General features: G+C 42.2%; 1 long non-coding RNA gene across 1 annotated transcript in view; it reads right to left on the reverse strand.

Annotated features, from left to right (window-relative positions):
- The window catches only part of LOC125439704, an 84,304-nt gene extending 65,167 nt beyond the window's left edge, over positions 1 to 19,137 (reverse strand). Inside the window, exon 1 of the long non-coding RNA XR_007245566.1 lies at positions 19,076 to 19,137. This is a non-coding gene — a long non-coding RNA (uncharacterized LOC125439704). The remainder of the gene's footprint in view (positions 1 to 19,075) is intronic.
- Between the last annotated feature and the right edge of the window lie 4,902 nt (positions 19,138 to 24,039).

The raw sequence follows: 24,039 nt of genomic DNA on the forward strand, positions 1-24,039 counted from the left end.
GTATAGGGTCTTCAAGTGATTAATTGCAAGAACAGAGCAACAACAAACAAAGAGTCTCAGAAAAGAACGTTTCTAATTTTTTTTGCTGCAGAAGAGGCCTTTTAAAACTATAGAGCTGGGAATAGGGCCTCATTAAAAGGTTAAGAAGTGGAGGCCTTTAATGCTTTTCTTCTCAGATATTTCATTACATTGAGACAGGAACATTCTCAAAGTAATTTCGAAAAGGGTCATGAATACGGTGAAAATAGAAGACCTTGGCCCTGTCATCAGCTGCATGTGGTGAAAATAATGGTACAGCATAAGACAATTTGCATGACAATATCCTCCTGAACATTATTGTACTTTGCTTTATTTCATTCAGCTTGTATCCTCACCAGGATTGTCCTCTGAAGGTGCTTAGCACCTTGAGAGTGCTATCAAATCCATAACATCATGTAACTTTAGGAAACATGCATTGGGTTGGGTTCTATGCTCCTCTAACCTGTGTGAGACACCTTCTGATGACAGGAGACACAAGGCATCTTGTGCTGCAAGAAGGCTACACCATTTGCAAAATGGGTCATTTGAACTGGGAAATACAATTGAATAGAATATTATATATCACATATAATGGAATTTAAGGCGATTAAGCACACCTACTCATATATAACAAAGTAGCTCATCTCACTGGGTGGTATTTACAAGTGCTCTAGCAATTAGTTTCATATTAAATTTTGGGGGAATGTTACAACTGGATTTAATTCAAAAACTTTGAACTGGGGAGCTTGCATACCATTCAAATATTGTTTTTCCCCCAGGTCCAATTAAAATCCTTACAGTCATACAGTAGTCAGATGGATGTGGTATGTTAAAAAAAACGAGAAAGTTCAAAATGAGGAAATAAATTCAGTTGAACTGAATCTAGCGAGTTCAGTAGAATATCTGTAGATCTCAATTGAGGAACAGTTCAGTAGAATATCTGGATTGTAGATCTCAATTGAGGAACTTTTTTTAAAGTGACAGGTTTGTCAGCGATAACCGACATATTACTTCTTCTTTTGGCTTCTTTTTTATACCCTTTAAGGAAACTACTTGCCACAATGACTGGAGAAATTAATTTTCTTTGGATGCTTGAACTGAGCAAAACCCACACCTTGGGTTTTAAAAAGCTTTTCTCTCAGCAGTGTACAAGCAGAAGAATTGCTCACCAGCATCGCCCACCACAGCTTTACAAATGCATATGGACAGCCTGGCAAGACACAATGAGATGGTCAAGTCACACATACCTGCGAACTAGACAGGTGACGTCTAGCAGGGAAAAAAAATTTGGAGGATTCAAAGTGCAAGGGAAAAAATCAGGAAAAACTTCCTGGAGATTTCAGAAAAAGCTTCATTGACCTAGCCTGACTTTCCCAGTGGGTGGAATAAGAGACATGATAAAACTCCTGGGTATGAGAAGGATCTATTTTGTGCTAATTCTATGGAGGCAAACAGACCTGAGGTCTGTTGGAGACAGCCATTGCCAAATGCCAGCCTGCACACCTAAGAGGCTTTAAGGTATTGAATCCTTCAGAACAACTGTAACTTTTTAAGCTGAAGAGCCTGCCTTATACAGAGATCCACTAGGGCAGTGATGGCGAACCTTTTTGAGACTGAGTGCCCAAATTGCAACCCCAAACCCACTTACTTATCGCCAAGTGCTAACATGGCAATTTAACCTGAATACTGAGGTTTTCGGTTTTGAAAAAACAGTTTGCTCCGAGGCGCGCATTTCTCGGGAGTAAGCTTGTTGAAGAATGGGTGAATCCCCTTGGGGGAGCCCCTTGGGGGAGGGCGGTATAAAAGTGGAACGAATAAATAAATAAATAAATAAATAAATAAATAAATAAATAAATAAATAAATAAATAAATAAATAAATAAATAAATAAATAAAATCATGGGTTTTCTCAGAAGCCAGGCCAGCCTAGATGTGAGGGGGGCAATTTTCCGCTCCCCCCACATGACAAACTCTGTGCGCGCATGTCCACAGAGAGGCCTCAGCGTGCCAGCTCTGGCACTCGTGCCATAGGTTCGCCACCACTGCACTAGGGCATGTTCAGTGGGAGGGATAGAGAAATTGTGTTTTACTCTTTTCTTGTAGACCTCTTCCTTAATTTGTGGCTGTGCTGAAAGCATGTCTGTAGACATTTTCTTTTAAATAAATACTATATAACTTTTAATGCTGGTAGCTGCTGTCCATACCATATTAGGCCTCTGTTATTTTGTGTACAATATTTTTAAAAGGAAGTCCTGTCAGTTAGCAAGTGGCTAATCATCATTTGCCACACAAAGCAGTAAGGCGTCCCTACGGTAATCAGATCCCGGATAGTGGGAGGCACAGAAGTGAGGCTTCAGAATCAGGAGAGAAAGCCTGGATCCCTGATTCTCTCAGTAGGCAATTTTTACAAAGGCCAGGTTGAGACAGTGGTTGAACCGAGAGAGAGAGAGAGAGAGAGAGAGGCTTCCACAGTCAGGTGGAAGGCATGTGCCTGGCAGAGATCTTGTGCAGCTGCTGGCACCCAGGTGTCTCAGAAGGCACGGCAGAATAGGCTTGCAGATCAGAGTGGGCTATTCCACCACAGTGACTAAATGGAGCTCTTGCATTCAGAGACAATATACCTCTGAAAACCAGGAGTAGAGGTCAAGAACAGGAGAAGCCATTGACCACCCTGCCATTCATAGGCCTTTTGGGGGTATCTGTATGACCACTGTGAGGAACAGGATGGAAATAACAGAAATAAATGCACCATTGGCTTGATCCTGCTGGGCTCTTATGTTCTTCAGAGAAATGCATTATGAAACAGAAATTAGTTTGGGAAGGAGCTTAAATTGTAATGTGCCAGGAGAACATTTCTCATGCTGTCTTTTCAAGATTATTCATTTTACATTTATGGGTTTTTTTTTCAAATTCTCCTAATCTACCATAAACTTTCAAGTGAAAATGAGATTATATAGCCAAACAAACATGTAACAGTGATTGTTAATAAAATATAAACTAGATTGTTATTTCCTGCAACAAAAGAATAGACAGTTTTTAAAAACATAATGTAAAGAACAATTTCCAACTATCCATCATGCCAAGACCTTTGAAATTGCTTTTGCACTTTAATTCCACCTCAGTTGCATGTAGAAATTAAAAACCCACTTCTAGGCATCTCTGTTATTCTTCACAAGGTCCCAGAGGTGTTCCAATGAAACTAGTTTTTAAAGCTTATTAAACATATTAAAGAACTATGTCCCAGACCCACATCCCAATTAAGGGTTGTATTTTGTATTCATTTACACCTATGCATCTCAAATGTGATTTATGACATTCTAGGGATAAGATGGGGAAGCGTATGTGATAACCACATATATTGCTTTAAATATAATTAAATGCACACTGTCCTAGTAGATTTTTAGTGAGAGTAGAGATGGGGAAGGGAAGAGTGGACTTTTATTGACAGATTTCTGTTTATGGGAGGCCTATCACCAAACATTTTATAAAAATGATTTAAGATTACAGAATGAAAGGGGAACAGTTCAGAATAGTCCATAAGTAATACAAATGACCTAAAATATTTTAGCATTGAACTATATTCAATATTTTAAAGCAATTTAATTATTCCTTATCAATCATTCCTGTACCTTTACATTAATTGACAGAATGCTGAGGAAGGAGCAGGTAGAAGTATAGCATATTACCAATTTTCAGAGGAAGTTGGCTTTCAAAAATGGTTTGGGAAAAAAACAGTCCCTAAAATTTCAAATCAAATGGGTTGCAAGATGCCACAGACCCAGAATTCTGTTCTAGTTAAGGCAAAACACTTCAAGTGTAGCTAATGTTCTCATGGGTTAAATGGTTTTAGAACTGTGAGTTCCACGGAGCAGAGTGGAACTTATTCCCAAGTAAGTAAGCATAGTATTGTGGCTTTACAGGTGAGTAGGGTGAAAAGGTCAGAAAGGCAAAGTATGAACATAAGCAGAACCCATCTGAATTACATCAAGGGACATCTGGTATATCATTCTGCTTCCCACAGATGTCCCTGAAAGCCTACCAGCAAGACACAGAGGTCAAGACCATGTTAAGAGGTGCCTTCAAACATGGAAGTTTCAGGTAGCCATTCTGATTAATAGGTATTGATCAGTGCCCCCTCATAGCCCATGAATTTGTTTAATCCTCTTTTAAAGCTATCTCAGCTAGTGGCTGTCGCCACCATTTGTGGTCATGCATATTGTAACACAAGTAGTTGAATAGCACACACATGTTTATTACAAAACCTTGCAGTTCAGGGTAAATATAGACTTTTCTGTAGATTAGAATACATGTAGAATATACACAAGAGACAAGTAATAGTCCATTCCAGTCAATTGCCATAGACCAGTAGAACTCTGCATAGGATGGTGTTGTAAAATATCTAGGGTGAAAGCTTCAATGCTCAGTCAAATACATCTATTTCACTTTAAGGGCCCCAAATATATTATGGCATGAACCTGCATAGGCTACAATCTATTTTATAAGATCTACAATAAAGCAAAAAAAATTTTTTTTAAAAAAAGATGGAAATGTACTTTGATCAAGAGTTATGCATGAAATGTTCCACATAGGTTTGCACAGCACTGAACAGGCAATGATAGCCACAAGATTATGTATTTAAGTGGGTAATGGTACTGAGAGCAAAACCCATCTCACACTGAATGTCTTGCAGCAGTTCTCATACTTTACATGCATTTGCTCTTCCTAGCCATTGGTGTAATTATATTTCAAAACTGAAAAGGCACATTCCTTGTGGTTTAAGGAGTCCTTTAAACAAACTGTATTGTACTTCTGAAAAAGTGGGAAGAAGGATTTATAAATGTGCAAATGTTTAAACATAAAAAGTGCATTTAGTTTCCATTAGCCATCTTGTTTCCTTTCATACCACAGTGTATCACTCTGAACAGTTGAAGCTCTGCTCTAGATGCTCTTGATCATCTTAAATAATTCCCAATGATGTGAATGAATCTATTGACTTCAAAGCAGAGCATTATAGAATCAGATATCATTGTACAGGAGTAAGATCAGAGAATCTAGACCTTTACATTAGCAGCCTGTTCCCTTTTGATCATGCAGTTCTAACACTCCTCTGAAAAATGAGCCTGCATAAAGAACTGACTCTTAAAACTTAGTGAAATGGGATGTAAAAGTCTTACATACATTATTTCTTGGTTTCTATACCTGCAAAATAGCTACTGTGGGGAGATACCATTCACTATTCCCTTAGCCTATCATTTACTGTGTCTTAAAAAACAAGAGGCAAATGGTTACCTATTTAATATGCACTTAACATCAGAGCTGTTTTAGGAATTCAAGTTTCTCGGACGCAGTTCTTATTTCCATCTCCCTCATGCCATGCAAAATGAAGGCTTGTGCCATTCCTCTAGAGCGAGATTTGAGAATGTCCTCTTCACCTCCCCAGTGAACTTGCATGAGAGACATGAGTAAGCCACAATATAGGCAAGAGTGGACTTTTCTATTTTAGTCCATAAGTAATATTTTTGCTCTGTTTCACCTTCCATACCTCTTGTATCTGGTTTAGCTAGATGTTTTCCAATATTAATTCCAGGGCTGCATTACCCACCAGCATTGCCCACCATCCTGTTTGCAGAGGGACAGGCATTAACCATCAGATGGCTTTTTACTTGCATCGGGGTGGGGGTGGGGGTGGGGGGTTGATTGCAAGTTCTCTATTGTTCATGTGTGCTTTAGTTTTAGTATAATCTTTAATATTTATCTTTAATCTTATAAATAGATCAATATATCAATCAATATATCGATCAATATAGAGCAATATATATCAACATAAAATGTGAACTATTAAAGAAAAGTCTTGAATACAGCATTTGTGCATTTTGCCCAAACACCGATTGTCTTTTATGGTGGGAAGTGAGGGAAAGAGTATTTTTGGATGGCTTTAAGATAGAATTTGTGGCACATGACCAATACCTGGAGGCTATAAAACTGGGAAATATAAAGTATTCACATTATGTATTATGGGGACTCCAGTAAAGCAGAGTAAGTTTTGGCAAGTCAAGTATTTATAGGAATGAATACTTGGGATTCAGTCCTGAAAGGCTTAAGGAAAGCAACTTACCTAATTAGCCAGCTGGGAGTGGTGCTACATATCAAACTCAACTAACATTCTGGCTTCGCTAACCATAAAAATCCCATAGGGAAGAAAACAGAAATATTTAAATTAGCAGTGTATTCATGATGGGAAAACAAACTCTGAATAAAAAAAGACCAAGCAAAAAATGTCCATATGTGATCATAAAGAGGGTGAGATACTACACAGACCAGTTTCTCTGTATGCAGTAAGAAAAAAACCAAGTCAAATGGAGTCAGTTCATGGAGGGCAGGTCAAACCAATGCTTTTTAATGGACAGCAGACCCATCTTCCAAGCAGCGAAGTATCTCTTATGTGTGTTGGTGTAGCTTCAAAGATAGTTTGTCATGCCCCTAGAGAAGCTCTTACTATTTCTTTATTAAGTCTCAGTTGTCCCTATAGCTAATATGGGTTTAATTCCTTTTGTATAGTGTTCTAAGGGAGGGAACACACACCATAGGTTGGTCAGGTAACACTAATCCTGTAAGTACCTAATCCAGCAACTGCTGGAAGGAGGCAGCTGCCCCAAAGCAACTCAAAGGTGATGAGAGTGAACTAGAAGAGTCCTTGCAGGCTGGGAAGATGATTTTGTCTTTATTCTGCAACCATAAGGAAATCTGCCAATGCATTTTCATTAAATTCAGAATGGACTTTCTGTATTTATATCTTGTTTTAGAAAAAATAGAATCAAAAGAAAAGTAGAAGAAAAAATAGAATCAAACTATTTAAATACTAATAATATATGAATGTAAAGAACTTATTCTGAGGTGTATATATCAGTACCACTTATCAGAGTAGCTCAATTATCTATTAGGATTGAAGTTCACAAATTTTGAGGAGGGCACTCAAAATCTTGCTTGGGGAGAATATTCTGCTGCTGGCCATTTATTCTGATCACAAATATTTTACCATGGGTGCTTCCTTGCCTCATTCATTTGTCCATCACATTTGAAAGGTGGAGAAAATTTCTATTTACCACTATTGTGGATTTCCCTGTTTGGATCTTGCTGGCAAAGATGTTGGTGAGCCTTGCCTTTATAGTCTCCCAGCCTTTTTATTTTGTTCCCCTGCTTGACTTTGGAGATGATTTATGCATCCTCACACTGCTTCCTGAGAACTATAGTTCAATCCAATAAGTTCTGAACACCCACCAGCATGAAGAATGCCCCAACTTTTGAATGCCCTTAAATGTGCTGGTGCAAAAATGGAACAGATATTCTACAAAGCTTCATAATTTGTCCATGATGACCCTGAATCATACACATCCAAGCAAGCCAATATACTGTTACACAGCAAGATACCATGCTGAATACTAACACTGTAAACATGAAAAACTATTTACAACACTGTTCATTTTGAATTGCAAGCAACGTTTTGAAGAGTACATTTATTATTATTATTATTATTATTATTATTATTATTATTATTATTATTATTATTATTATTATTATTGTTGTTGTTGTTGTTGTTGTTGTTGTTGTTGTTGTTGTTGTTATTGTTGTTATTGTTATTGTTATTAATTCGATTAATTAGACAGCCCTACCCCCGAAGGGCTCAAGGTGGTTTACAGGCAACCAAACACAATACATTGCAACTAAAACAATAGAATAATCCCAATTAAAACAATAAATACAATAAAAACAGTAGCAGCAATAACCTTTCCATAATTAATAAATTAGGTGGATGACGTCCAGTAAACCTGGGAGGGGACTGGCAGATTTTCAGATAAACCGATGACACATAGGGCAACAGATGCAATGTGTGCAAAATGGATTTAGTATGTCAGTCTCTAGGTAAAGATCGGTTGCTCTGGGACTTGAATGACTGTATCCAGCATGGAAAGATGATAATTTCAGTCCTAGCATGCTTCTGGTTCATTGAAGAGGCTATTGGCAAATCTTTTGGTGGTGCTATGTATCCCACGTCTGAACCTACCTCAGTGCTCCCCTCTCCTGCTGTGCTGCTGGTTCAGGTGTCCTAGAAGATGGCCTGGGGGCACTTTTGGCATCATTTCCTGGCCACCAGCAAGCAGAGATCACCCACAGCTGTACAAACTCTCCCCAGCATCTCCCCATGCCCCTTCTGAAGTGAGGGCACTCTTTGCACCATATAGGCCAAGGGTCTGCTTGACTAGAGAGATTACTGATGCCTTTGCCAACTCTGACAGCTGATCAGAGATTTGTGACAGGATTCGGTTCCTTTAAGGGCTGCAGATGCAAGGCCAGCATCATTGGCCATGGTCTTTCCTGACACTTAGCTGTAACAAGCAGTAGGTCTGCTGGGCCCTGATTGATTTTGCCTGCTCTATCCATCATGGTCCAGCCGTCACAACACAACACCTGGCTGGAATTCTATAGTATGGTTGCTAAGGATGCAAATGTGGCAGTACCCTCAAAAAAACAGCTACAAACTCTTTTTACTGCCACCCACTCACTAACCAACCCATTCAGGGCACCAGTTTTTCAGTGCCATGGTTATGTTGGCAGCTGACCCCTGCAGCATAGGCAGTCCTTGGAATTGCACTGTCCATCATGCTGCTGACTTACAATGTGTTAAATCTATAACTGTGTTTTTTTAAAAAAAACTTTTTGTTATTGTTGTTTCTACCATTTCAGAACTATTTTAATTGAAGAGCTACACCAGCAGCAAACTTAAAAAACAACTAGAGAACCATTCATAAGCCTATGCTTCTGATTGCCTCTATTCCCCAGGGTGTCTTTTTGTTGTATTAGAAGGTTTTGTCTGAAGATATGCTAAAATCCCTTGGTGTTCTGTTTGTTTATTTGTTTTTGGCAGAACCATTTCAGAGAAGCACAGAAACTAGGTAGAACACTTTTTTTTAAAAAAAAAAAAACCTTTTCTAATAGAGAAATTAAGCTGTAATTTTTCCCTAGAAAGAACACATAAATTCCACAAAAGATGAAAAGATTTGCCCAGAGCCTGGAAGTTATCTTGCAACTGATGTCAATGTGTTGTGCCACTTAGCCTTGTAATCTATGAATATACAGCTTGAACTTCTTCTGATCTTTCAAAAAGCAATAATTAGATTTTCAGGAACCAACAAAGACTACTCTGCAAGGGTCTAGTAAAATATATGCACAGATCCAAAGGAAGAATTGATTCAAAATTTGGTGGGGGCTTTTGTAACTGGCTTTCTGGATTAGTCATCGATAACAATATTACTATAAAAATGCATGACAGTAATTCACGTCTTTTTGAAGACTTAAAGGTGAGAATATAGCAGTGCCCTTTATACATTATTCTCCATTTTTATGGAATTTTTAAAAAGTTATTTCCTGAAAGCATTGCACATTTTTAACTTAGAATATCGACATTCACTTAAATTATCCACTGAAATGATGGAAATAAAATTGCCTGAAATTAGCTAAATGGCATCTTTTCTATTAACTATCCACTGAGTTCCCTCCTATTTCCATGGAACACCAATGATAAAGAACTACTTGAGTTGAGGAAGATGGCACCTTGTCATAGAAGCCTTTGAGAAGTGCTCCCAGTGTTTCCCACTGAGAGAGCTTATTGAGCAGGCTTAGGTGGGTTGTTGTATGCTTAGCCTCCCAAAACGGTCTCTAAATGCGATATGTGGTGGTAGGGGTAAACTTGATTAATACCCCTCTCTTTTGACATCTAGACCAGTGATGTAGGTATAGATTTTTTATGGGGTGGGTTCAGGGGACAGGGCCACACTCCCACTCACCCCTGGGGGCATGGCCATGCCTTCCCAAGCCCCGCCCTTAGCCTCAGTGCTTATAAAAGCAGCTCTCCAAGGCCAGGGATGGCAGACTCCCCTTCCCTGCTCGCCCCCCCCCAACCAGCTGGGCTCCCAGCCGGCAGCTGGTGGTCCCTTCTGCCTTCCATCCCAGGCTGAGGCGTAGCTAGGAAACATGGAGCATGGTGCAAAATCTGAGGTTTGCAGGGGCCCCCTTGGGCTGTCGCTGTGATGCTGGAATCCACCCCCAAACAGCATTACTTTCAATGGTATTTAAACTAGGAAGCCCAGATTCTCCTTTTAAATCCATCTAAAGGGAGAACTTGGGGTCCCCAGTTAAAACAACATTGAAAGTGATGCTGTTTGGGGTGGATTATCCCCCACCCTGAAACAGCATCACTTTAAACTGGGGTCCTCAGATTCTCCCTTTAAATCCATGCCGAAGGGGGTGAATTTAAAAGGAGAATCTGGGGAAATTTGGAGAATGCCTGCTGTCAGTAGTGCAATTGTTAAGGTAGCAGCACCAAACCTTCAGGGTATCTTTAGGAGACTCTCCTGATGACACCACCCTGGTTTGGTGAAGTTTGGTTCAGAGGATCTAAAGTTATGGACCCTCAAAGGTGTAGCCCCCATCTTCTATTAACTCCCATTGGAAACAATGGGGGATGGGGCACCCCCTTTGGTAGTCCATAACTTTGGACCCCCTGAACCAAACCTCATCAAACCTGGGTGGTATCTTCAGAAGAATCTCCCAAAAATCCCTGAAATTGTGGTGCTGCTAGCCTGACAGCTGCACCCCCTACAGGCCAAAAACTGGAAAAAACACTAAAAAATACAAAACCTGCTACAAATTTTGTACAAGCCCTGAGCTCCTTGGGTGGAAGTAGAATAAAATAAGTAAATGTAATTTGTAAAAAGACTATTTGCCATTAATATCTCCTCCTCCATGAAATTTTGGATTGTAGATACTCCGTGACAGATCTGATCACATGGTTGAAACAATCAAAAAGTTTTTCATCGATAGTAAGAGGTTCTGCACATATACAACTCCAAAGACTGGAGCTATGAGCAGACAAGATAGAGCAATATAAAAAACCTGGGGGGAGGGGTAAATAATTTTGCAGAAAATCTTAAATACAACATATCCAAAATTTTGGATACAACATATCCAAATACAACATATCCAAATACAACATATCCAAATACAACATATCCAACTTAAATACAACATATCCAACATATCCAAAATTTTAACAGCAGCACCTGAAGCAAACAGAACAGTATTGCCATCTTTCAAGTCTTTGCTGCTGCAGTGGCCATTTTAGGGATTTCCAAGCAATCACAACAGTATTGTCATCCTTCAAGTCTGGGTTTCTGACATATAAATTCCCCAAATTAGTTGTGGTCCAAACCCAAGTTCTAAGGAGAACACATGTGGTAGGACAGACAGGTTTAAATACCCATTCTGTCATACAAACTTGCTGGGTGACCTTGGACCTGTAACTCTCCCTCAATCAGATCTGTCTTAAAAATGTGAGGATAAAATGGTGGAGAGAAAAATGATGCATGCTGTTTTTGATTGCCATTGGGGAGAAAGGGTGGTATAAAGGAAGTCCATGGATAATTAATAATAACGATTGTAGGGAAAATAAAAAGAAGGTTTGTTGGTAAATGGGAAGGACAGAAGGAAGCAGTGAAAGACAAAAGGATATGGGACCTCCCAAAAGGCAATAAAGAGGAAATGAAGTGGGGGAAATTAGGTGACCCCCTGCACCCCACAAGTTCTTGTGGGTTCTCCACTGGTAATTTAATAATTATCAGTATGAGTTTTGGTAGTGGTTTCATCAAGAGCAAAAAGAGAAATTTAAAGAGTTATGTATGTGTGTGCCTACAAAGCAGCCTAACTAGCCTGAACTCCAATAGTATCATGCAAAATATTTGGAATAGTTTCTAACTTTGGAAGTTAGAAAACAAGCAAATGAACAATAATTCTGGCAAAAATGACACTTGATTCATAATACAACAAAGCATTAAAGATTGGGAAAAATATTCTGATCCAGATAACTAATAGCTTAGCTACATCTCTAAATTAATGTTTTCCATTTTGCAATTTATTTTGCTATGTAAGAAGAAAATTCTGATTCACACCCCTTTCAGTCTAAATATCACTTTTGAACAAATTCCTTTGACAGCTTCAGCTTCATTTAGGTCACATCATACATTGTGACTTCAACCAGCTTGACTGTTTCATTCACGTTCAGAAATTATCTAAAATTAAAGTAGACATTGTTGTAGCATATGATATGCTGCCAACTTCTCCAACTGTAGGGGAACTGTGTCATCTGGGCCTTAATAGAAGGTAGTTTTGTTAGACTGCACCTAAGAGATACTGGAGCCAGTGTAGATGGAGTGATATAGCTCTTATTTCCGCTCTTGTAAAAATCCTGTCTTCAGCATTCTGCATCAACTGAAGTTTCCAAACACTTTTCAAGGGCATCTCAATGTACAGTATATTTCAATAATGTAATTCAGATGTAAGCAGGGCAGGTACCACAGAGGCCAGATCTTCTCTGCTCACGAAAAGCCCCAGCTTGGTAACCAATCAAAGCTGGTGAAATACATTCCTGGCCATAGATATCCATACCTGCAGGCTTTGAATATTTTCAAAAAATTGTAGATTTCCTTTGTAGAAACTTTTCTTTCTGCATAGAATAGTCATGCTTAAGGGTCAGCATTAATGTAGCGAATGATGTGCATAATTCAGTCATAGTTGCTCTGAAATTCCTTATATGAAAGTCCTGCTACTTCCTTTGTCCAGTCAGCTACTGGAGAGTTGGCAGGACAGTCTTTTGTGAATATGAAGTTATATGTTCCCTTGTTGTTGCCCTAGAGTCTGCATTTGATATAGTTATGTGTTCTAATAGACAAGCAGTACAAATCACATTGAGTATAATGCTTTGTCTTAATTTTTCAGATAATAGAAAAATTCCAACAGGATTTGGAAACAAGGGACCTTTGGCTTAGCCTGGGCTTCATCTACATGCCTGCATGGAGCAGGAGGGAGATGACACAGTTCTGTTCTCCAGTCCTCTGCCAGTGTGACTTCTGGGGCTGGGGCTGAGCAGGCTTCCTGATGTGGTCTCTCCCAGCTTGGGCAATCAGGCTGTGCCTGATGTGGTTGGGAGAGAGCAGTATGCAAGCTGGTGGAATACAGCACGGGACTTCTCCCTCTGGTCTGCTTCCCTGGGATTTAAAGGGCTTGCTGCCGACCTCATGTCTTCATCCTGCACATATCACCCTTCATTGTTCTGTAATGCACTGTGCTCTGTTCACCTGTTCTGTTGCAACTTGTTGGCAGTGTTAACATGGAGCTAGATCCCTTTGGGGGAAAATTAGTTTACATATCCCTTTCTCTAGTTTTGGGGTTTCCCTTAAGGATATGGTGGTAAGTACTTGCAGGGGACATGCCCAGCTTGGGGACTGTTAGGGAACCCTCATTCCAAGTGACAGAGGAAACCATGAAGTGGCCAAACCCATGTGGAATGTTACATTTCTGAATTCCAGGATTCATTCCCGGGAAGAAAGGCTTAGGCAAGACCGTCTGGTCATCAGCTGGCATGTTGGTTCCTAGATGGTTGGATTCATTGCCCCATACTCTTCAGCTGTAACCAGTAAAGTTGTGGCCTATTCTACTCGAAGAAACAGCAACAAAACAAGACACAAAACACAACCCAACAATGGTGCTTGAAGGAAAAATATTTATTGTCTATACTCCACTACACGTTTAGTATGAGCTTTCTCAGGCAGATGTAACTTCAAAGACTATATGCAATGTTTCCCTTTCCTTTTGAAAGCACAAAGCTGAGGCTCACAATGAACAGCTCAAAAGCTAAAACTGCTTCACCTGTAGGTTTTATTACATTCTCATGTATAATTGTTAGGGCTAGAAGCATTTTGAACATTGGAGTTGTTAGCAATTTAATGTATGCACTTCCAGAAAGCAAACTGCACAATTCATGGTACAGTTGCAACCATGCAGAAAATTAATGTCCTGGTCATTATTATGATCTTTAATGACATTTAATTTCCAGGGTTTTACTTCATTAACTATTTTAAATGATGCTTCCAGTGTTTGAATTTTGAAAAGATATTATAAATGAATGTAGTTATATATCCCTTTAATTCTATTACATTGCAATAATTTACACTGCATTTTTGAAAACAAATTTTTGCTAAAATTGGTAAATGTGTTCTTATATCGCAGTTCAAAATATTTTGGGACCAAAGTATACAACTACCAGGCTATATCATCATGTCAATTAAAATAAAATAATAATATTAATCTATAGTTCGTAAAGAAACTTCCTTCACAGAAACAAATTTATGGTAATGCAAGTCTTCCTCAAGATGTGTATAATGGCTCCATGAAATAACGGTTACACCTAACACCAGGGCTGCACACACAAATCTGACTGCTAGATCAAGGCTGCTTACGCCACCCTGATTAAATGATCTGTACTGTCACTTTTGACAGTGCCATTCTCCTGTCTGGGAACAGGATGAGGGGCCAAATCTGGCAGAATATCTGATCAATAGGCAAATGTGTGCAGATTTATCTGCAAAGATAGCAATGTATTGTCTTCTTATACTGAGGGCCTAGAATAATAAATCATCTACTAATAACTCATCTATCTGCTTAGCAGTATTAATATATTTTAATCAAAAGGATTAATTATACAATCATGATTCTTGATAGCTATGGAATTCATAAATCTTTAAACTGGTATAGAAAAAAATATAGCTGGAAATATAATGAGAAGAAATCACTTATCTACATTGATTTCATCCATGGAAACTTCATGTAAAGTGGTTTGCAGATGACAATTGAAGTTCGACCTGTTCATATAATTGAGTTAATTTAGTAGAAATGTTTCAGACTCTTGAAAATACTTTATCAAGATTTATGTCATTTTGGCCCATAGTTAACCCTTTCACTAAATTTAAACACCAAATGGATATGCATCTGTATAATCTATGGCAGAATTGAAGCATGAATCAACAAACTTGTAAATTGAAAATCTATAATGTAATATTTATGATTTACTGTGCAATTCAAAGAAGAGAGAAGAGTGCTGTACAGATGGTGTGACTCTGGTGCCAGCATTAATGCCACTTGTGCTGGCATAAAAGGCACTTACAATGGTGTCAGAGCACATATGACTATGCTGGGGAGAAGCATGGGAGCTCAACACAGGGGCTCCAACTCACCATTGTGGCAATATACCTCTTGATCCTATAGCTCAGGGGTCTGCAACCTGAAGCTCTCCAGATGATCATGGACTACAATTCCCATCAGCCCCTGCCAGCATGGCCAATTGGTTGCAGGCCCCTGCTTTGCAGCAAGAGGGGCATTCTTAGGAACAGGGCTCTCTGTGCACTTTTGGACCTGGAATATCCATTTTTTCCAGTTCAAACTTACACCAGCAAAAACTGTGGCACAGCCCACAGAGCTGTATTATTGGACTGTGAAAAAGCCCCCCCCCCATTGGCTCCATGGTTGCAGTCAGCTCTGGAACCCAACTAAGTGGCTGACCAGTGGGGTGACATCAGAAGCCAGGTCTGCCTCCAAAGCAGCAGTCAATGTTGGGGACCCTCTCCCTTCATAGACACTATTTCAAAGATCTTCCAGCAGGTAAGATGCATGGTCTGGGGTGCTACCGAACATGCAGACTTAGGATGGACATGGGGCATCCTTGATGAAGGGAGGACAAACACTCAGAGCTAGCACTTTGCATCATCTGCACTTTGCTCTTTGAGTTCAATGGACTGGCAGTGCACAGCTTACCCAGCTCACAACTATCATTCTGAGAGAGCAAAGTCCACATGCCCTGTGTGGCTGATCCCTCCCTCCAAACTTATTTTTTTTAGGTTGTGTGGCTGGCAAACAACAGCCAGAACCTAACAGATAGGTGGAATACCATCCCCATGGGAAAGCTCTCTCATCTAGCTCCACCTGGTTTCACTGGATAGTTGACCACAAGGGCATGGGGGTGCCAGGAGGGGTGAGCAATGAGGCAGGTGGGGAAAAATTAAGGGAGCTGGTTGCATGGGGGAAGGCCATCTCCAGGCACACATGACCACCACATGTGTTGGGCAGGGGGATCCTGACCCCTTTGCCCATCTCTTTTCCCTGTAACCACTGTTTCACTTTGTTGGAGAGGAGGGCACCCTTTGGTTGAGAAATAGGAAAGGAGAACAAAGACTTGGATATGAAGATAGAACAGGATAGCTGCCAGGTGGCCAGGAGCCAGGATGAATCAGAGCCTGTCACCTGATACAAGCATTCAGCAGGCAGCCTTTGGGCTACAGCTTATTCTTTGTCTGCCATTGCTGCTTTCCCCAACATGCTAGCAGGCAAGTCCATGGCAAGACAATGCAGCCTGTTTCTGAACGGGGACAGGGGGGCACCCGGAGCAAGTGTCGTCCCCAGCCGCCGTTTCCCCCTAATCATGCAGTTAATATGGTCTCTGGAATCTTGACATGAGAAAGTTCAGTACAACAGCTTTTGTGTATTTAGTAGTTTCACAAATAATACGTAAATCAATGAGATATTATTGTTTTGTTTTAATATGCATTTTATTGACTTAGTAATTCTAAAGGTATCATACAGTAGGAATGTAATGTGCATGAATCCATTTATTTTGTATAAATGGGTGATTAAATATTAGTGTGCATTGAAATAAGCATCGTTCTTGAAGAGTTTTCTGCCTTTCTCATTTTATTGCTCCACAAAAATCTACCTCCTTAAAATGTACATTCATTTATCATGACCATGTAATGTATTTGGACTGTAAAATTACAATGCCATTTTTCTCTCATTACACACTCTCATTTCATTTGCTTTGTGCACTTACCATGCTAAGTGATTATATTTTCAGAAGAACTTTCCTTAGAAACAAGGAAGTACATTATTTCATAAAGAAATATAAACATACATTGTCAGTAACAAAAATATTAAAATTATTTGTTGAATATTAAAAATATGATATAACATATGAAGTTGAGGCAATCATCAGGGAAAAAAATCAAGATGTATATTTTGAAGGATGCATGTCAGAGCATGAAGTGTGGAGTCTGCCATGACAGGAAAATAATGACAAGGGCATCTGTAAAACACTTGGATACTTCAGACTCAATCAGAATCTGTTCCTGAGGTGTTTTGAGATTTATTTATTTGTTTGTTTGTTTGTTTGTTTGTTTGTTTGAATTTCTAAATCGCCCTCCCCCTAGAGGCTCAGGGCAGTGGACAACAGTAATAAAAACAGCTTAAAAACATAACATAAACCAAATAATTAGCAATAATAAAACCAGGAACCATATAGTGTCAGAGGGCATTTCATCCCTCCCTCCTGTCATCAGTTCTTGTAGGGACAAAATGAGGAATTCATGCTAATTAGTAACAGCTGAGGAAGAAGTGATTGACTTTGTGTCTCCTCTGTTCACAAGTACTTAAGCCTTGGCTATACCAGTTTCCTTTATTCCTTTATTCAGTTCCTGATCATTGTGGGAAGAGCAAGGAAATCTGGAACACAATGCTTTTATTCCAGCACAAGCCTTTTTATGGATCGCCACAGGAAATATCCAGTAAAGTGATATGTTTATGCATTTATTTTTCTTTTATCTTTGCCAATTTTATCCAAGTTCTTATTGACATCCCCTCCAGTCTTTCTCTGATGGATACCTAAGTAATGTTTTTGTTTTTACATATTTTACTGAGCTCTCTGCAAACTGCTTGCAGATTTCTAAGCAATGCTGCTCTAGAGAAGCCAGGAAGGAGATTAATTTTGCCCTATTATCTATTGTGTTCCTTTGCTGGAGCTGGGAAATGGTCCAGGATCCTGAGTGAACCAAAGATAGGCTGTGGTATCTAATCTTTTTTTTAAAAAAAAAAAATCTTTGAAATCTCCAGTCTCTCAAGCCTCTTGAATTCTGAAGATTTTCAGATCACTTTATCCTACACCTAAGATCATCAACAACCTGGAGAAAACAGAAGCTTGTACCCACACACACACACACACACACACAAACACACACAAACACATTCTCCAGGCCAAACAACATGTTACAACAGCTGTTAGTCCAACCTATGGCTGCCATTACCATTTTAGAGGGAATTTTAGCCATTTACATTTTTGCATGGTCATAACCCTGACTGTAGTTGCACTAGGGCCCCTTCCACACATGTAGAATATTGCAGTTTCAATCCACTTTCAATGCACTTTGCAGCTGTGCAGAATAGCCAAATCCACTTGCAAACAATTGTGAAAGTGGATGGAAAGTGCATTATTCTGCATGTGCAGAAGGGGCCTAGGAGATCCCTCAAAGCTGTTTCTGGATTTGAAAAGGCACAGGTGGGGAGAGATAAGATTGATCAGAACTGCCATAGCATGCTGCAGCAATTTTAGGACAGCTACATTTTCCTCTAAAACAATATCAGTGACCACAGGCTGGACCTGTGCTGACTTAATGTGTAGTTTGGCACTTAGTCACCACAGGCACAGGAAAAGTAATAGTATTTTACGAAGATCAAGATACCCAAATGAATCTAAGAAGAATTTTCAAAAAAACAGTAGGTGAAGAAATAAGTGTCTGGTCAGAGTTAGTGAAGAAGTATCCGTGGGGAAGGGTGAATTTTTTAAAATTAAATTTATACCAACCCTCCCTATTCCACAAGCCTGCTCCTCCTGACACTCGATAAGGTACTGGCTGCGTGTCTGTGGCTTTGCTGATATTCAGGTGGTGAGAGTGCTATGCAGAGTCTAGGGGGGGCGGGTGGGGAAAGAGTTAATTTTGAGTGCCAACCCTGGACACATAGCAATCCTTGATGAAAATAAGTAAATGCATTTCTTTACAGATGCATAGGACTGCAGTATAAGAATATATAGCACATCATTCCATTTAAAAAACTTTTACAAACTGCAGGCTGAGGTTTTTCAGTAATGATCTACAATATCCACCCTCCACCCCCTGGACTCTGCACCTCAATTTTCATGCTTAGAATATGGTCTAATGAAGAATTCTGGCAAACTTACTCACTTTGATATTCATATAGTGATTGCTGAGAGGAAGATAATACCCTTTAGATATTGATGGGCCAATATACAGTCTTGGCATCTTCAGTTAAGGATGTTAAGAAGTAAATACCTTTATCTTTCTGAAATCTTGACAGCCATAGCCATGATACGGTCCATTCTCCTTCAGAGTTCTTCAGATGGGAGCTGGGAAAGGGGTTTTCAAGAATCGTGTTATGTGCGATTCTCTGTTTTAAAGCAGCTCACAGCCGCGGCCGTTTACTCAGCTGTGGCTGTCATCCACGTTAAAACAAAAGAATCGTGCATGACGCAATTGTTGAAAAATCCACTTTGGGGGTAAAACGCAGAGTGGATCCGCTTAAGGATCAGGATCTGAGCAAAGTTCCCCCCAACCCAGTTTTTTTACCGGGTTTATTTAGGTTTAATTGGCCCATGCAGAAAGGGCCCTAGTGACAACACTTTCTAAATCACAATTTGTAATTCAGGAGAAATTTTAAAATACTATTATATGATATATGTGTTGCAAGGTTCAGTAAGAAAATAAACAGGTAGTATAATAAACTATATAAAACTTTATTACAATACAGAAAGAAAACATCAAACTCTTTAAAAAAGAAATATGTTTTATAATGATTTTAATATGCAGATTCAAGTCAATAACCTTTATTAGGCATACAGAATAAAAAAAGGTGTTGCAGTGAATAAATATGAAACAGGTCATATTCCCTTCTGTTTTCCTTGATTCTGTTCAGCAATCACTTGCAGGAGAAATTTAGCAGTCTTTTCCAGTGTCTCCTGTTTTTGCTGTTGAGAAGTAAGTTCATTCCCAAGTCAGCTGGACAGTTTAGTGCTTTATGGTATGTGAGTTGTGGTATCTGATGTTTGAGTACTTGAACATGCATGCATCCGTAATGTAGAAGAGAGAAAAATATGCAAATTCGCTAAAGGAACAGAAATCTGAAGCAAACTGATCTGTCAAGAATTAATGTTAGATTTTTGTTTTTGTTTGCACTAGAATTTTGGACAAATGAAATGCAAAGCATGCAGAACCTAATGCCTTAGAGGCCACAATGGTATTTGAGAAGATAGAAGCTTTTTGAACCTGAGAATGAGGTAGGAGAAAAAGAAAAACACAGTTGCTTACCTGTAACTGCTGTTCATTGAATGAAGACCTCCACGAACAGGAGTTACAGGTAAGCAACTCTGTTTCAATTTTGATCTCCTGGTGCCACCCAATATTGGGATTCTAACAAGCTTGACTTATTTGAAGGTGGGGTGGTGCTCTCATTGAAACAGCGTCTGTAGAACTGCTCTGCCCACAGCTGCATCTTTCCCCAACTGCCTACTTAAGGCATAGCATTCATGAAGGTAGTCTCTGTAGGCCAAGTGGCAGCTCTACAGATGTCAGTCAGTGGTACTCTGCCATGGAACCCAGCTAAAGAGCATTGTGCTCTGGTAAAATGCTCTTTCACATCTAGCAGGCGTGTTGCACCTGCAACCTTGTAACACTTCCTGACTGCCATAACTATCCACCCACCTGTGTGTAAGGCTCATTCTGCACATGCAGAATAATGCACCTTCAAACTGCTTTCAGTGCTCTTTGAAGCTGTGCAGAATAGCAAAATCCACTTGCAAACAGTTGTGAAAGTGGTTTGAAAACACATTATTTTGCATGTGCGGAAGGGGCCTAAGAGTCTGTTACACCAGTCAATAATTAAGGCTCAAGAAAGGTTCAAGAGCTTTACTGAACTGTGTCAGGACCTTAGCTGCAGAAAGCCAGATCTGGGTGCTCAGGTTTTCCAGCTAACATATATCTCTAGTTTTCCCACTTCGGATGCCCCCCCACCTGTTCCCACAATGGGCAGCATAAGAAAGGACCATGTTAGACAGTATTTTTACGTGTTTCCAAACTCAAGGACAGTGATTGAACTCACTCCTGTCCCAGGGAGGAGGAGTAATGGGGATGCATATTTCTCTAATTACAAGCAGTGATTGAAACTCATTGCTGCAGATGGTGAGACTTACTTCGCTCAATAAACACACAACAACGACAGGCTGGAAAGGAATGGGCCGCAGCCCGTTTATTAATAATCAATAACATAACAACATGAACTATATACATGAGAGCTGGGCGGCAAACGGGTCGCACATCACATCCCAATCTCCATTGGGAAACTGGCGGGAAGGGAAGCCCCAGGAGACAAACATCCTGCTTGCTTTTACCCTTCCCGCCCATGCACTGAGGAGACGGGCACCGGCTAAGCCCAAAGGCCCGCCTAACGACCTGTCCTCCCTCCCGATGCTTGCTGGGGTGGCCGGGCACCGGCTAAGCCCTCGGCCGCCTATCGGCCCGACCCAACCCCACTCCCTGGGGTGTCAGGCGGCGTACCCGGCCTGCCGGCCTGCCAGCCTGCCGCCCCACCCCCCAGCCCTTCCGCTTGGGGCAACAAGCCTGGGAGCCCCAGCCGGAAGGCTCATTCTCTCCCCAGATGCGCGACACCGTTGCAACCCCGCCTCGCCGATGAGCTGCACCCTCCCTTCGCAGCTCCCCGCCTAAGCTCCCTCAAGCCTGAGCCTGTGTCCAGATCGAACTCCAGCGGGAGGAGGGTATGTCGTGACCGACTGGAGCCCCCCACTGGGACGAAGCGGATGCCATCCTGCTCAAAGAGGCCTGGCTTATTGTCCCTGGTGATTGCTCCGTGGTCCCTTCCACCCACTCCCCCGAGGGAGAGCACCACCTTGGCGGCTGCCTTGTTAACTTTTCTGCAGGCCCTGTCCACGGCAGTGGGATCCCACAGCTCCCACTCCAGGTGGACCCACTGCAGCATCTCGGACTTCACACCAAAGTCATTACCAGGCCGCATGCCTGGCAAAGCTCCTGAGAGTGGTGGCTACCACCACGAACGGAGTGTCAAGGCCCTACGACCTGGCCGGGAGATCCTCCTCCCCAGGTGGATAACCAGGAGATCCGGGCGTGGCCAGTTCAGAAAAAATGTACTTCTATGATCTTGGAGCTCCAGCTCCTGTGCCAAAGCATGCGCCCCTGCCCCATCCAGGCAATCCTTACGTGCGCTCCGAGTCCGAGATGCCGGCCCCAGTCGGAATCTGTGCAGAGCGTAGTCCCTGACTCTGTTGACGAGGCTGTGTCGCACGACCCACACCTGCGTATAGACAGTCTGCGGCGTCCCCTGGAGGCACTACGAAAGGAGATCAACAAGTCCAGATGTGGGCTGCAATGTACGCCTCGAAAAAAGCCCCCCGCACCGCCAACCTGCCCAGCTGCAAGCGGATGTCCTCCTGGGCCCTGCCCTCCTGAGCTGCGGTCGTGGCGGCCCCTATCCAAAAGGAATGCAGGTCGAACTCGGCGGCTGGCAACCCAGCCCGGGCCAAACATGCCCGGAACACTGCAAGCATCTGGAACCTGGTGAGGGGGGACCCGTCCTCATGCACCAGGAGCATACCGCCCAACCGTGGCCTATGCCGGGGCCAAGCAATGAGGTAGGCGAGGGGGCAGATGGCGTCGCCCGGCAAGACTGGCATGGTGACCCAGTCACCAGACCCAGTCACCAGACCCAGGCGCCGTGGCCCTCCTGGTCAGTCTTGGAATGGGCAAGCCACGCGTAGACCATGTCCCCGGACAAGACGAGGTGCTCTTTTTGGAGCACGGTGGAGGACGGCTGGTCCCTGGACGGGGCGACCAGTTCCCCAGGCCTGAAAGCCCCGTGGTGGGCCAGGTGGAAAGCGGCTGTGAAAAGCAAGCGCTCATAATGTGACGCGCACACCTGCTGCAGCTCCCTGGTGACTGCCCTTAACACCCCCCTGGTAACAGGGCGTCTTAGGTCCCTCTGCCTGGGGCCCACCCGCCACCAGCCTGCCACCAGCCGGCGAACTACAAACAACTTGGTCACGTCAGGGAAGCCCGAAATCCTGCAATAGAAGGCGATGCCCGCCAGTTGCACCCCCATGGAGTGTGGGTGCATCCCCCGCCCATGGAGATGTAACACCAAATGCACTTCAGAGCAGGAGGCCTGTGTCCATCCCGCCACAGACGGAAGGCCCTTGGACGCTTCGTGGTTCCTCGGAGAGTCAGCCGCCGACGGCTCTGTCGTGACCATGGCTTGCCCGGCGTGGTCGGTGCCAACGAAGTTCAAAACACCTGTGATGACGTCCTACGCTGCCAAAGGTTCCAGAGGGACGCCCGGCACTGTGCCGGGAACAGCTCCGGCCCGGGGGCCAGGAAGGTGGGAAATCCATCCACCTGCTGGCTATAGACAAAGGCGTCAGCAATCTCATTTTGTGCAAACCTGGAACAAAAGCAGCTTTTGAAAGAAATGGTTATAGAGGTGAGGCACGTGGAGCACCAAATTGCGAACTCAAACGCATGACCCGTGCCCGACTTCTTGCTTTCGACTGCCTATTCACCCACGCCAAGCATCTCACAGCCTGGTTGTTTGCACCAGCAAAAAGTACCCTCCTATTAAGCTTTCAGAGGTCGTGCCAGATATGTACCGGGCCACTCAAGATAGGGAAACAGCTCTCCAGAAATTGTGTGAGATCCCTGGTGATGCCCCAGCGAGTGCCAGGCTGGAGGCCAGAGGCCCTGTGCCCACTGACCCTGGAAATACACACCAAAGCCAAAGGCCCCGGATGCGTCAGAGTGCACCTGCAGCTCCAGGCCGGGTTCCAGAGGCGTCTGCCATAGGGAAATGCCACTGAAGCCTTGGATGAAGGACAACCAGACCTGCAGATCTTCTTTCAGGGCCCGAGATACCCTGATGTGATGGTCAGGGGACTTGCAGCCAGTCAAAGACCTCGCCAGCCTTGCCTAGCAGAAAGCCCTGCCTGGCCTTTCACCACCCTGCAGCATGCGAAGATTGAGGTGGCTCCAGTAAGGACTGCACCCGGTGTACCTTGCATTTTCGCAGGAGGAGGACAGATTGAAGCAGGGTGGTAAGGGCCATGAGCTTGTCTGCAGGGAGAGATGAAGTACCCCGAACCGTGTCCAGGTGAATGCCCAGATAGCTGAGGGCAGTGGAAGGCCCCTCCGTCTTGTTGGGAGCCAAAGGGACCCCCAGC

The sequence above is a fragment of the Sphaerodactylus townsendi genome, linkage group LG10 (assembly GCF_021028975.2).
Source record: "Sphaerodactylus townsendi isolate TG3544 linkage group LG10, MPM_Stown_v2.3, whole genome shotgun sequence".
Taxonomy (NCBI): Eukaryota; Metazoa; Chordata; class Lepidosauria; order Squamata; family Sphaerodactylidae; genus Sphaerodactylus; species Sphaerodactylus townsendi.